Source organism: Ovis aries, chromosome 20, assembly GCF_016772045.2.
Source record: "Ovis aries strain OAR_USU_Benz2616 breed Rambouillet chromosome 20, ARS-UI_Ramb_v3.0, whole genome shotgun sequence".
Taxonomy (NCBI): Eukaryota; Metazoa; Chordata; class Mammalia; order Artiodactyla; family Bovidae; genus Ovis; species Ovis aries.
The window spans coordinates 15,211,153-15,224,344 of NC_056073.1; positions in this window are offsets into that span (position 1 = coordinate 15,211,153).

The window sequence follows — 13,192 nt, forward strand, 5'->3', positions numbered from 1 at the left end:
TTGCAAAGGTTTAAAACATATATGGTGGTGGGGTGGGGAGGGTGGAAATTTCTCAGCAGCCCAGGGGTTAAGACTTGGCCTGTGTCACTTCTGTGGCCCAGGTTCAATCCTTAGCCTGGGAACTAAGATTCTGCAAGTCATGCCATGGGGCCAAAAATTAATTAATTAAACATTTGCATGGGGAACCTCAAACAATCGTTTAAGAACTGAACTTGCCTCTAACTTTGACACCAACAAGCACATGAATTCCTTGTCTGGGGAATGACCAAGACAAGTCAGACACAGGCAGGATAAGGGACGGTCACTCTGGCCTGATTAGCTTAACACCAGCTCAGGCTTTCTCTCCTCTCTCTTCCCTCTTTCTCTCTCTCAGGCTGCCATCTGTGGAGAGCCCTGTCCCCTCTAGTCCCAGATCACGGAGCTTGTGCCCGCCCCCTATCTAGCCCCCACTCTCACTTCCTCTCACTCAGGATGTCTGAACAACGCAGGATGCAGCTGAGGAGTCTGGACAAGCCCAGGCTCAAGTCAGAGGCTCTTCAACATGCTTAGAAAGAGTCCCTGTGGCCTGGGGCAGGGCCTGCTGATGCTTCGGCTCCTCTGTCGGCATCCTTTCTGCAGAGTTCTCTGCCTCTGCCAGGTAGAATCCAGCAGCCCACCGTAGGGGAAGAATTTTCCTCTACCCTTCTAGGTTCTTTTTGGCTGACCCAATAACTGAATTGACAGAAGCTGGATCAACAGGAGAAAATAAATTTAATTTAAAATATCTTCATTACACAGCAACACATGAAATTGTGTATGTAAAGATTCTTTCTTAAAAACAAGCACCACAGTGATAAACAGATAAAGTTCCCTTCTCCACTCCTTCCCCCAACACTAACCAGGCTCCCCCCCCCTCTAAAGGTAGCCCTGTTGTTTGATGGATGCGTAGATTTTTAGGCAGTTCCTGGGTTTCAGTAACTGTAGGCTTGCGTGAGCAAACGAATGTACCGTCTGAGTTGATCCTTCTTTGCAGAGATGAGATTATACTCTCCATGCCACTCGGCATGCATGCGTGCTCAGTTGCTTCAGCTGTGTCCAACTCTTTGCGACCCTATGGACTGTATGTAGCCCACCAGGCTCCTCTGTCCACGGGATTCTCCAGGCAAGAATACTGCAGTGGGTTGCCATACCCTCCTCCAGGAGATTTTACCGACCCAGGGATCCGACCAGCGTCTCCTGCATTGCAGGCAGATTCTTTACCACTGAGCCACCAGGGAAGCCCGTGCCATTCTGCACTAAAAATTAAACCCAACATGAAGTTTGGGCCTGAAGCTGTGTTCACACCTAAGAGGAGCCCCATTCTTTTCTTTCCTTACTTTTTTTAAAAAAACTTTTTTTTTTGTATTGGGGTATAGCTGATTACCAAACAATGTTGTGATGGCTTCAGGTGAACAGCAAAGGGACTCAGCCATACATATGCATGTATCCATTCTCCCCCAGACGCCACTGCCGTCCAAGCTGCCACATAGCACTGAGCAGAGTCCCTTGTGCTATACGGTAGGTCCTTGTTGGTTACACATTTTAAATATAGCAGTGTGTACATGTCCATCCCACACTCCCTAACTGTCCCTCCTCCCATCCTTCCCACTGGCATAAAGATGAGTCCCATTCTTTTTGAACTGCTCTGTGGTACCAAACAGAAGAGAGGTGCTGTTATCTTATTACTGCCCCACGGGGCTGCTGTGACTTTGTTACAGTAACACTTTTTAAGAGTGCTGGATAGAGTTCAACAAAAGACAACAAGGGGTATAGAAATAGTGAAGTTATCACTCATAGGTGCCTCGAGAGGCCACATGGGGAGGTCAAGGCAGAGTACAGAGTCAGGACCCGGAGCCCAAGCCTTTGTTAGGGTCCATGGATGCAGTGCTTTGGGGTACCTGAGCTGAGACAAAATTGGTCACTTCAAACCAAAATGAGTGGGGTTTTGGTGAAGGGAAGGCTCTGGGCCACAGAGAAGGCTCTTGACCGCAGGGCTACTGGGGAAGTCAATCAGGAACTTATTTTTGTGACTCCAAGGGGGTCAGGGGTTAGTGTCAGTTTAAGACTCTGGCAAGCCTCCTGGCCAAACAGCATGGATGTCTAGGCACCAAGATCCCAGAGGAGCTTAGCTAAACCCTTGACAAGGGCTCACAATTACAAACAATGTGTGATGAGCATCTTTGTCTTTCTGAGCATGCTCCTGTGTGTGTGTGTGTGTGTGTGTGTGTGTGTGTGTGTGTGTGTGAGAGCTGAGGACCTACAAGTAGAGCTGACAAGTCAAAGAATATACATGTTAAACTTCATGCTGCTGCTGCTGCTAAGTCATTTCAGTCATGTCCGACTCTGTGCGACCCCAGAGACGGCAGCCCACCAAGCTCCCTCATCCCTGGGATTCTCCAGGCAAGAACACTGGAGTGGGTTGCCATTTCCTTCTCCAATGCATGAAAGTGAAAAGTCAAAGTGAAGTCACTGAGTCTTGTCCAACTCTCAGCGATCCCTTGGACTGCAGCCTACCAGGCTCCTCCGTCCATGGGATTTTCCAGGCAAGAGTACTAGAGTGGGATGCCATTGCCTTCTCCAGTTAAACTTCATAGATCCTCCCTATTCACCTTAAAAAATGCTGACCAACTTATATTCTGCCATTAACACAGATAACACCTGCTTCACAAGACCCTCTCCAGCACTGATATGAAAATCTTTTTAATGATTTGTCAAATTAATAAATTAAAGTAATATTGCCATTTGCTTTCTTTTGTCAATGCCTGACTAGTAAAAAGGTACAGCGTCTTTGAGGATATTTATGGCAGTTATTTGAAGTTTCTCTTCTGTCCCATGAATTATTGCCATTAATTCTAAATTCAAACATTCTGTGTGCTTGTGTTAAATCCTTACCTCTGTATGTAGTAGGAAAGTATATATTGGATTAGTTTCTTTTACTTTAACCTGTGTATTTTATTGCTTTTGTTTCAAGTTAAGAATGTTGCCTACAGCCTGAAATGTACAGGATAGCCATTCTCAAGGCTCCAACCTTTTTTTTAATTTATTTTTTTAATTGAAGGATAATTGCTTTACAGAATTTTGTGGGTTTTCATTATACATCACCAAGAATCAACCATAGGTATACCCATGTCCCCTCACTCCCAAACCTCCTTCCCCATCCCATCCTTCTAGATTGTCACAGAACAAGGCTCTGACCTTTAAAGATGTAACACTTTCCCATTCATATAAACATTTGCCGAACAAAGAGTAACATTTGTCTTATTGGAGGTTTACAGGAATATGGTGATCTGACCATGGGGACAGCTTCAAGAACAAAGGATTCCAACACCTAAGAGTTCACAGTAACCAGCCACCCACCATCTTTTTTTAGTGTAAAAGAAGCTTGAATTCTACTTGGGTAAGATGGTTCTCTGGGCTTCCCAGATGCAGCTAATGGTAAAGAACCCGCCTGTCATTGCAGGAGACATAAGAGACGTGGGTTGGATCCCTGCATCGGGAAGGTCCCCTGGAGAAGGACATGGCAGCCCACTCCAGTATTCTTGCCTGGAGAATCCCATCAACAGAGCAGCCTGGGGAGCTACAGTCCGTAGAGTCACAAAGAGTTGGACAAAACTGAAGCAGCTGAGCCTGCAAGGTGGTTCTCTAGGACATTAGTCTGCCACCTTCCCAGACTCCCAGCTTTCCAAATAAAATCATTATTTCTTACCCCAATACCTTGTCTATGAGGCCAGCAGACTGAGCTTGGACTTGATAACAATGCTACAGATTTTCCTCAAGTGGAATGAAGGGTATATTCTCCAACTTGTATCTCAGGCTGTTGAGCTTTCTGCTCTGAATATTCTAATTTTCCTGATCTCAATTTTTAACCCTCAGAAATTGAATCTGTTGATGGTCTGTTTTCTTAATTTGGATTTACCTTCTTTTTCTATTTGTTTTCTGCTATTCTCAAAGATTGGGGGTGAGAAGAGAGAAACACCAGTGAGCCTAGTCCTTTCTTCCCCGCATGCAAGGATTCATGGGAAACACACACCACCTGTCTTTTCGAAACTGAGGTTTTCTCTGTGTTTGCAGAGGCTCATATGGGCTAGAGGTGGCAGGCCTTGAGGAAGCTGGAGAATAGAATTTCCTGTAGAATAGAAACCCTAGCAGGTGCAAGCAACGGTCAGGCTCTGCCCAGGAATGATTCCCCATCTATAGAGCCGCTGGGGAGGTAGAGGCTGAGAGTGAAGGACTAGTAAGGGAGAGACACCCGGATGCGGTGTGAGGTAGAACAGCCTGAATTGGGTGGAGATAATGGAGAGAGGAGGGGGAGAGGGGAGGGGAAGGCAGAAGGGAGCCAGCGCTGATGAAGGTGATGGTCTGGGTGGTTTCTGAACCCAAAAGCAGGAGGAGGAGCCCTGGAGGAGAAAGTTTCTAGGGTTGGGGAGAAAGAGGCTGGGACATGGGAGCAGATGCCCATGGAGTGGCCCAGCAAGGGTGGGTCTGCACTGCGACACAGTGGATTCAGGGCTGGGAGCTGTCTTCCATGAGCACAGAACAGTCTTTGCTCAGGAAGGATCACAGTGAACAGGGAGGGTCAAGAGTAGATGTGGGTGAGTGAGTGTCGCTCCAGGGGCCTGGACTGCGTTGGAGGGCCATCAGAAGCCTTCACTCCTGCTGCCCCCAAAGTGTTCTTCCAGCCCTGGGGAGTGAGAAGGAATTTCTCCGAGTGAAGTACAGACACCGCCTGGCCCTACTCCTTTCCCAAGCCTGCCCCGCCTCTCCAGGTGCCAGTCAATCTCTAAGAGACTGACGCCAGCTCAACAGATGTCATCCTGAATGAGTGAATGCGAGAGGAGTGTGCGTCTGTGTGAGTGGGGCAACGTTTAGACGAGACCTGAGAGTTTGGAGGTAGAGGATCTTGGTGGCTTATGAGAAGCAAAGAAGCGGCCAGAGACGGGCAGAGACTTGGGGGGTTCAAATCAGGATCAAATCGATTGGAAACCTCAAAGAGATTGGAATAGACTGGAAACCTCACCTCTGTGCCTGCTGCCTTGCCCCCTTACCATCTTTCTCAGCAGGGCCTTCACCATCTCCTTCAGCCCCTGCCCTCTGTGCCCAAGCCAAACCCACCCACCTACCCAACGGCCGGAGCACAGGAACACAAGCACAGCTGATGGCAGCAGGCCCTTGGCCACAACGAGGCCGCACAGCAGGTTGACCAGCTGTCTGGGGGTGGCCAAGCCAGAGGAGACAGAGCCTTGGATCCATGGAGAGAGGAGGGAGAAGAAGCAGGCTGGACCCAGGCTGCGGTGACCACTGCCTTGGTACTCCCCCAGTCCAGGCCCCAGGACTCGTGGAACTGGAGCCTGATTCTGTACCTGACCCACCCGAACCACTGTCAAGGAGCCATGGGCTCACGGCACCAGCACGTGGGGCAATACCTAGAGTTCCTCTGACTCATGGGGAATGACCTGCTCTGAGCCCAAGTCTGGGGGCAGCTGGCACCCTAAGAGAGTCAGAGGCTTCCAGGGGACCAGGAAGGGGCCAGAGCCCGTTGGTCATGGAGACAGGAATGACCCTGCCAAGAGGGGTGGTGGCAGAGAGACAGGGCTGGAGTGAGAGCAGAGAGTCACTGGGGCCAGCAGTACAAGCAGACCAGTTGGGGTACCAGATCTGTCTATTGCAGAAGACCCCAGATCTGCAACAGACAGACGGGGAGGGGCACTACCCAGAGGTGCCTGCAGAGAATCTCCCGGAAGTAGCCACATGACTGAAGACAGACCTCACGTCCCTCACATGTGAAACCAGCACTCATGGAAGTCCTGTCACTCCTGACATGTATTAACAGCTATCTCCCAGCCCCATCATACGTGAAATTCAACCCCTCCTTCTCCCCTGCCAACCCAGCTCTGAGATGAGACCTGGGACCCCATTCAGATCTCTTCGCCCACCCCCAGTCCTCCTCTTCCTGAATCAGAGGCCACACAGTCACCTGTCCAGCCCTTCCCAGACCCCTCCCTTCCAATAAGACCCCCCGACCTACCTGTGCTCAGAGACACTGACGGGGATTGGCATGGATATCACCAGAAAAGCAAATGCGACTGATGACAACACAGAGAAGGCGATGCCGCCCAGGGTCCCCAGGAGAGTGGACCAGCCCCCAAAGTCCTGAGAGGAAGAGGGGGAGGGGCGAGAGCCAGCCCCTCAGGGTCCTTCAGGCCAGAGCTGGGGCCCCAGGGGAAGGAGCTTCGCTAGAGCTGGTGGGAAGAGAGAGACGGGGCCGGGGAGAGAGCCTGACACTGAGCTCCTCGCAATGGTGGGGAGAGCCAGGGGCTCCTGTGGAGGCAGACAGCACAGACACTCGTCCCCAAGGCCCCGCTCCTTCTGGGCCAAAACAGCCTGCAGGAGACCCTAGACCCCAGGACTCACCCAGGCCCTCCTCGCTCACACGGGGTGGCCAGCTCCAGGCAGGGTGAGCTTGCGTCTGAGTCACTGTGTGGATCCCCAGTGGGCCTCCGGTGGAGCTTCTAGCTTTCGAGTCAGGACACCCAAAGATGCAAGTGTCAGCCTGTGTCTGGGGACTGGGGACCCAACTGCCCACGGTCAGTGTGGGAGGGAGCAGGGAGCTGCTGGGATCTGGGGTGACGGAGGCTGGGGAAGGGCCTGAGTGTCCTGAGTGGCCCAGGACACCCCAGGAAGGTCCCGTCCCTCAGCAAAGAGCTCACCTGGGCAAACCTGCAGGAGGATTTTCCTGTACGGAATGGTGGCACCGTTGGAGTCCTTGGCTTCACCCTGGTAGGTTCCTGAATCCTCCTGTTTCATCCCAGCCATGGTGACGTTAGTGAAGCCAGAGCCAGGGTCATCCTGGTTGTATGGTGAGAGCATTTGGCCCGTTTCCTGGGCTTAGAAGTGTAAAGTGACTCAAGGCACTTAGATCCTTTTTCTTACACCAGATGGGTGGCCCTGCCCAGTGGTCACAGTGGCCAGACAAGGGGGAATTTCGTGGGAAGGAGCAGCCACACACCCTGACGCACGGCGACACTTCTTTGTACCAGCCGGGTCCCCTTCCTCCGCTCAGGAGGGTGCCTCCCCGTGTGGCGTGTCATTCGGTTCCTGTAGGGGGCGCTATGCCCGCGCCACGCAATTCTGTCTCCCGTCCCGCCTGCGGGCCCGACTTCAGCTGAGAGTCAGGTGCGGTCGAAGTCAGGGGGCCTGGTCTGGTTCCATTCGTCCCTCACGGTCCGACTTTCAGCAGGTCACTGGTGTTTCTGGGCAGCCGCGTGTGTGAGAGAAAAGCAACACTTCCATCGCAAACCTATTGCGGGAACTGAGAGGCAGGGCCCAGGAAGACGCCTCGGAAAGTAGCACTGTGTGAGAGGCTGGCGCTGCCCTTGGCTGCGCCTCGCTCCGAAGCTCCATCCTGCTTTCCCACCTGTGGATCCGCGGGTCCTCACAGGCCAAGCTCCTAACGCGTCCAGCTTTTGTCTGTCCCTTTGCTCTTATCCTCGGTCTCAGCTCACTCCTATTGCAAGGAGGAGGCCACTGCACCGAGGAGGAGTGGGAGGCGCGGGGCAGGCGGGGGAGGCAAAGCACTGGACTTAGAGCCAAGTCCCCTTGATGGGTTCCAGTTCCCAGGTCAGTCACTGACTCTGTACAGGGTTCCAGGCACAGGTGTTAGGCTGCAGAGCCCCCAGTGGCCACAACTGGAATTACACGTCCATAAAGCGCGTTCTCGGTCTGGTCAGTGCTATCTTGACCCTTTACGATCCCATGGACTGCAGCCTGCTGGCTCCTCTGAGCATGAGATTTCCAGCCAAGAATACTGGAGTGGGCTGACATTTCTTTCTCTGGGGATCTTCCCCACCCAGGGATCGAACCCGAGGCTCCTGAATCTCCTGCCTCGGCAGGTGGATTCTTTACCTCTGAGCCACCTGGGAAGCACAGGCCAGAGTCCTAATCAATCTCAAACTCTCCGTCTCTCTTCTCTCTTTCTCTTTCTTTGCAAATTTTATTTTTAAAGACATCTTATTTATTTGGCTGCGCTGGGCTTTAGTTGCAGCGTCTGGGATCTAGTTCCCAGGCCAGGCCCCCTGCGTTGGGAGCACAGTCTTAGCCACTGGACCACCAAGGACGTTACTAAATTGAATCTTTTTAAAATTAAATCCTAGGAAATTCCCTGGTGGTCCAGTGGTTAGGACTCTGTTCTTTCACAGCCCAGGGTCCAGTTTCAATCCCCCGTCTGGGAACTAAGATCCCACAAGCCATGCTGCATGGTCAAAATAATTAATTAATTAGGATAATAAATCTTAACAGTGCTAACACTTGCTAAGAGAAGAGATATAAGGGTCTTTATGTATCAGTTACACCAGTGTTTCTCTGGTGTCCACCGGTAGACAGGTGAGGGTGCGGAGATGACGCCAGGTCCCCCAGCTCCTGTGTTCCCTTCCCGCCTCATCTGTGACCACTTATCCCTGCCCCCACAACCCCTCTGAGGACTCCTGATCTCTTTGCTCTCAGCTTCCCTCTCCTGCTCCTTTGCCAGGAGCCCTCCTTGTACTTCCTTGCTGGAATTCAATCTCTGCCTCCTCTCTCCTGTCCCCTCCAGCACCCATAAAACCTTCCTGACCCACCAGACAGGCCCTCCCTGACCAGGCATGAAGATTCTGACCACCCTGGGGGTCTGTGGAGCTAACAGCTCCTGCTCAGTCCCCTGAGGGCCCCTGGAGGCCTTCAGCACGACTCCCCCCAGAGAGGAGGGTAGAAGCAGGAGCCTGCAGGGTGCAAAGAGAGGAAGAAGAGAAAGAGGGGACAGCCCATCACCTGACCAGTTTCCTCCTGGCCTCCTCAGCTCCTCCCCCAGGGGCAGGTCATGGTGGGGAAGGGGCAGGTGGGTACAGAGGAGAGGAGCAGTCTCTACAGAGACTGGGGGCTGCGCACTAAGCGGGCTTCAGCTTCTAGGTTCGGCCAAGGGGCCCCCCTTCCCTCTGCCCTTGGGATCTCACCCCCCAGGTCTTCCTCTCCCCGGGCCAGCCCTTATCTCTTTCATTCTGTCCATCTCAGAAGTGCTGAAAGAGCCAAGTGGAATCTCACCCAGCTGCCAGTTCCCCAGAGACCCCACGTGTTGGCTCCAGCCAGCACACTGGAGAAGGGCCATGTGGCCCAGAGACCCCACTACCACCGCCCCGAAACTGCTGCTGCCCTTCCCAGGAGAGGAGGGAGCAGGGAGCTAGGGGAGGAGAGGAGAGAACGCAGAGCAAGGGGCTCTGTGGCCAGAGGGCTGTGGGTAGGCCACGTGGCCCTGACCAGCAGCCTTTTCTCCACTGGTGGGAGCTCTCAAAGGGTCAGCACCCTCAAAAAGTATCAGGGCAGGCCCTCTTGGTGAGGTGCCAGTACCCGCCCAAGACCAGGCCCTACGAGAGGAAGGGCTAGTGTAAGGTGTCCACGCTCATGTGCACCAGGCTGGTTACTGGCTCTGTGCCCAGGGCTCTTGGTTCTCTATCTGGGACAACCCGAGCTCCGGCTTCTTCACTGTCAATGTGGAGCCCTATATCAAGGTCACAGGTATCAAGGTCACAGGTATCAAGGCCACAGATGCCGAGCCCTGCGTCATCTCCAGAACTGACTGAGCCCCATGGCAACTGTTGCTATGAGCTCCCCCCACCCCCGATCTAAACTGGCCAGCATATTAGGTAAAAATGCCTACCCCGGTACTCACCCTACTGCTACTGCTAAGTCACTTCAGTCGTGTCCAACTCTGTGCAACCCCATAGACGGCAGCCCACCAGGCTCCCCCGTCCCTGGGATTCTCCAGGCAAGAACACTGGAGTGGGTTGCCATTTCCTTCTCCAATGCATGACAGTAAAAAGTGAAAGTAAAGTTGCTCAGTCGTGTCTGACTCTTAGTGACCCCATGGACTGCAGCCTACTAGGCTCCTCCATCCATGGGATTTTCCAGGCAAGAGTACTGGAGTAGGGTGCCATTGCCTTCTCCAACTCACCCTATAGTACCCTAATCAATCACCTAATGCTTACCGTTCTGGCAGGAATTCCCTTTCTCTATAAAAATTGGCAGCTGCTGCTGCTGCTGCTAAGTCACTTCAGTCGTGTCCAACTCTGTGTGACCCCAGAGATGGCAGCCCACCAGGCTCCCCCATCCCCGGGATTCTCCAGGCAAGAACACTGGAGTGGGCTGCCATTTCCTTCTCCAATGCAGGAAAGTGAAAAGTGAAAGTGAAGTCGCTCAGTCGTGTCTGACTCTTAGCGACCCCACGGACTGCAGCCTACCAGGCTTCTCCATCCATGGGATTTTCCAGGCAAGAGTACTGGAGTGAGGTGCCATTGCCTTCTCTGAAAAATTGGCTACTAACCCACAAAAAGCGTCAGCTCTCCCTTGAGCCGACCCACTGTTCTAACAGCACCCAGCCTGCCCTCCCTGGTCTGTCAGGAGGTCAGCCCACTGTGCTTGCAGCGCCCTCATCATCTCTGCTCTTTGTTCTTGGTAAACTCACTCCTTGCTGAAATACTCTGTGTCTGGAAATTCTTTCCCAACCAGCACACAGACCACCAGTCACCATGACTGGTCTGAGGGAGGAAGACTCGGGCCACTACTGGTATCGCATCTACCACGCTTCCGGCCACTCTGTCTCCAGGTCCGTGCAGTTCTATCCGGGGGTGTCGCCAGGCGAGCCCCTTCCCTGGGATCCCCTCGCTCCCTTTTGGTGCCTCCTGATAACCGAGGCATGGAAGCCAGGCTGCCCTCCCCTAGCCAGGTCTCCTGGGGAGGCTGTAGGGAAGACATGCCCTGGGGACTCTCATGTGCACACACACACACACACACACACACACACGTACGTACCCACTTCACACACTGTCCCCATGGTTTACAAGCCTCAAAGATGCTCAAACAGAGCCAAACACTCATCTTATGCAATTCACAGTTTTTACCACTTTGGCAAAGACCCTGTTCAGTTGTGCTGATGGTTTTTTTCATAGCAAGACTTTCTCGATGAAGGAAGCAGTGCATTGCATTACACTGTGGCCCAAAGCTCCTTAATCTGAATGTTGATTCTAGGATGTTTTCCTGTTAACAGCAGCCACAGCCATCAGGTCAAGTGGTTTGGGGTTTAAGTTTTATGTGGGAGTATGATCTGATGTTCAGATTGCACCTGTAATGAAAGAAGAGATATGTTGGCAATATTTATACCTTTTCCAAGTTACTCCAAAAACACTTTGCTAGGTTTATTTATTTTCAGAGTTTGTCTTCTGTAACGTTAGCCAATTCCTGAAGACATGGAACTAAAGGGTCAATGGAGAGTAATGCTTAAGCTCCCTTCTTTGCCATGGATTAACCCAATATTGTGGACCAAACTTGTCTGTTTTCACTCTCCTCTTTCACTTTCATTGAGAGGCTCTTTAGTTCTTCTTCACCTTCTGCCATAAGGGTGGTGTCATCTGCATATCTGAGGTTATTGATATTTCTCCTGGCAATCTTGATTCCAGCTTGTGGAATTTTCCACAGTTTATTGTGATCCACACAGTCAAAGTCTTTGGCATAGTCAATAAAACAGAAATAGATGTTTTTCTGGAATTCTCTTGCTTTTTCCATGACCCAGCAGATGTTGGCAATTTGATCTCTGGTTCCTCTGCCTTTCCTAAAACCAGCTTGAACATCTGGAAGTTCACGGTTCACGTTTGCTTCACTACAACTTAACAAATAACTCACTGGGTTTTAGTACGGCACCATCAAGTATAATTACAAAACTCACTCACTCTGAGTGCCATCGTTACCTACTGCTGCGACAGCAAACTGCCACTAACACAGTGGCTTAAAATGACGGACGTTTATGATCTGAGTTACGCAGATCAGAAGTTCAGTATGGGTCTCACTGGACTGAAATCAAAGAGTCAGTCAGCAGCATTCCTTTCTGGAGGCTCTTAGAGAAGATTCTTTTATCGCTCATTCGGGTCTTGGGCAGAATTCAGTTCCTTGTAGCTGTACAACCACAGTGCTGTTTTCTTGCTGACTTCTAGAGTCTGCCACACCCCTTGGCTCATGGCTCCCTTCCTCCAGCTTCAAAGCCAAGCTTCCTTCTCACGCATTTCACTCTCTGACTAGAGCTGAGGAACACTGTGTGTGTGTGTGTGCGTGTGTGTGTGCGTGCGCACGCGCACTTAGTTGCTCAGTCATGTCTGACTCTTTGCAGCCTGGTGGACTCTAGCCCATGAGGCTCCTCTGTCCACCGGATTCTCCAGGCAGGAATACTGCAGTGGGTTGCCACGCCCTCCTCCCCTGGATCTTCCCGACCCAGGGATCGAACCCGAGTCTCTATGTCTCCTGCATTGGCAGACGGGTTCTTCACCACCGGCACCACTCACGCAGCATGCCTGTCTTATCTGGGGATGCCCTCTCTCCTCTGGCGATAGGAAACTTCTCACTTTGAAAGTTTTGGGGTCTTTTTTCCCCCAAGGCTTGTATACTTTCTGTTTCTTCCAAGTGCCCTTTGGTGTCTTTTGTTCACTGGCCTCTGTCTTTCCTCAGAACTTTCTGGAAACCTCTGCTACTTCTCAGCAGCCTGTCCATATTGAGAAACTCTGGCAGTGTGTTACAGAGGTTTGTGGATTAGACTGAATGAATCCACCAAAAATTTGTGTACTGAAATCCTAACCCCCAAGTTGATGGTATTAGGAGGTGGGGCCTTTGGGAGTGACTGGGTCCTTAGAGTGGAGCCCTCATGAGTGGAATTAGTGCTCTTATAAAAGAGACCCTACAAAGCACCCTTGCCCCTTCTGCCACGTGGGGACATAGCGTGTGGACCACCCTCTACGAACCAGGAAGCCCTCCCCTGACATGGAATATCCCTCTGCTTTGATCTTGGACTTCCTGGCCTCCAGAACTGCGAGCAGTAAATGTTTGTTGTTTAAGCCTCAATAGGAACTCAGTACAGTGAGTTCCCAACATACAAACCTTCATGTTGCAAACTTTCAAAGATGGGAACGTGCATCTAGCTCCAGAAAGGAACTATCAACATGATGCATAAGTGGAATTGAAGCTTGCCCTCCACTCACTGCAACTCGAGAAAAGCCCACTCTCAGCAGCAAAGACCCAGCCCAGCCCCCAAACAAATAATAAATAAATACAGAAATAAAAATTAAAACAAACAAAAATCATTTATGGAGCTCTCTCCTTATCCTTC